The sequence below is a fragment of the Penaeus japonicus genome, unplaced genomic scaffold (assembly GCF_977035675.1).
Source record: "Penaeus japonicus unplaced genomic scaffold, GWHDUDI00000001_assembly GWHDUDI00000004, whole genome shotgun sequence".
NCBI classification, from domain to species: Eukaryota; Metazoa; Arthropoda; class Malacostraca; order Decapoda; family Penaeidae; genus Penaeus; species Penaeus japonicus.
Genome location: NW_028234406.1, coordinates 8,544,200 through 8,546,699, shown reverse-complemented (window position 1 = coordinate 8,546,699; position 2,500 = coordinate 8,544,200). Strand labels below are relative to the sequence as shown.

Sequence of the window (2,500 nt, the reverse complement as noted above, 5' to 3'; positions counted from 1 at the left end):
AACATATAATTATATGAAATATGTATACATTAAATCTATATGCATGATATATTAAAAATGCGCATATATGTACAGTATATACAAAGATAAAATAAGGAAGATCTGTTCATAAACACACGGTCCCTCACATCCCGTTTGTTTTGATCGAGCGTAGAGTGAATTACCAACAGCGCGTTCGTGAAATGGTTGTCAATTCTTTAACTAGGAACAAGTACAACGACTGATTCATACCAAAATTGAATTATCTTATGTTAGTGCTACCTATGATTGTAGTTTCTCTTATGAATTTGTCGTGTGGACAGTGCCATTCATCCGAAACATGTTAATAAGTGGGTTAACTTTGGAACGGTTGGTAAACCTGAAGCAGTTGACGCAAACGTGCCGCGCTTTTGCGTCCTAGATTACCGCATTCGTTACATGAACACGACATGGACATAACATGAACATGACATGGCCACGACACGCAGAAAACGTTATAGAATACGGCTGTAGTAGCCATGAGTGCAAGTGTGCAGTTGGCTGCGGCCGTGTATATTTTTATTCATGAATGTATATATATATTTATATATATATATATATATATATATATATATATATATATACATATATACATATATATATATATACATATATAATAATTATATGAAACACAATCACACACGAGCTACAACTGTACTCGTGGCTATCCTCTACCAGACTGAGCTTGCAACGGGAGTCACGGGACGATGCAACGCTCCCCGACCACATGAGGGTAGATGCGTCGCGTATCATTCCTTTGACGTGACGGCAAAAGACCGACAAATGATGGATCGAGCCCGTTGCGTATCTTTGTATCATATTTTGATACGCAACGGTGCAACGCTCTCCCGTCCACACTGCAACGCAACGATGATACGATACGTGTAAATGCAACAAGTGTGGACGCAGCTTTAAGTGTAACCATCGGGCCACCCCCATAAACTACTGCTCCAGTTCATTGAGATAACAACTGGTGCTAAGCGGTGGTTACAATGATAAACAGACTTCTAGGATCTTACTAACTGTATCTGCTAAAACAATACCCCAGCCGGTAGAAGTCTTTACCTGCCAGATAGTCAAGGATATTTACCCAAATGTGACAGGTTTGTTTGTTTGTTCCTTTGCGTTTTTCTTCTGGCGAGATAAGATGTTCCACAATAGGAAATATATTTTATTCATTACATGTACGCATGTGTATGTCTGATGTATGTATGGTTTGTGTATTTGCGTGGCCTTTATATAATTGGCATGGGAATCCACAGTGGTTTATATTTTTCGTTGTAAATATAAGATGTGCTCTACACATGTTTTATGGATACATAAAACATGTGTAATGGTAGATCTGATAGTCTTGCTATGTATGAAATACACAGGTGAATTGGAAATAATATTTGTAGTACAGTGAAAATTTGTATCTTTGTTCTCCTTTTCGCGTCTTATTCCATTGATATTTCTATAATCATTCATATTTCATTACTCTATGAGCATGGAGTATCAGGGTCATTTGATGATAGTGCACATACAGTTCATTTCCTTATTTGCTGAAGAGTTCGAAATTGTGTTTTAGACATTTTTCCCTCTATTCGTTCTTGTAATGTATTTACAAATCAATTCGCTTTTAACAGCTTCCTCGCGTTTTACAGTACGTGTATTGTCATTTATAGATCAACTTTATAAATTTAAATAAAAAGGTCCACTCATCCTGATGTCGAACTCATAATCACATATGCACATAATCACACGCACGCACGCGCACACGCACGAACTCACACACACATAAATACACGCACATGCACGCGCGCGCACGCACACACACACACACACACACACACACACACACACACACACACACACACACACACACACACACACACACACACACACACAGCCACACACACAGCCTCACACACACACACACACAGCCTCACACACACCCACACCCACACACACACCCACACCCACACACACACGCGCACACACACACACACCACGCACACTCTCAACAACTACAAACACAGTCTCATACACACACATAACCACACACACACACTCACTCACTCACAGCCTCACACTCACACACAGCCTCACACACACACACAGCCTCACACACACTAACACACAGCCTCACACTCACTCACACACACACACACACACTCACACACACACACACTCACAGCCTCACACACATACACAGCCTCACACACACACACACTCACACACACACACTCACAGCCTCACACTCACACACAGCCTCACTCACACACAGCCTCACACTCACACACACACACACACAAACACACACACACACACACATATATAGTCACGACTTGAAAAGTAAGCCTATTTGTGATTTGCTATTTCATAAAATATATATTTACAGGGAACTCACCTCTGAATATGCAGTATGTAAATATCCTGAATAAGCTCTGTCGGAGAAAGATAACCTCCTATATCTCGGATAGGGTTAGTCTTTCTTCTGATT

General features: G+C 40.4%; 1 protein-coding gene across 1 annotated transcript in view; it reads right to left on the bottom strand.

Annotated features, from left to right (window-relative positions):
* LOC122244376 (uncharacterized) overlaps positions 1–2,470 on the bottom strand; it is a 29,506-nt gene extending 27,036 nt beyond the window's left edge. The window contains exon 1 of the mRNA XM_086535766.1: positions 2,408–2,470. The gene's annotated coding sequence lies outside the window, so the exon portion shown is untranslated. The remainder of the gene's footprint in view (positions 1–2,407) is intronic.
* Positions 2,471–2,500: the final 30 nt, after the last annotated feature.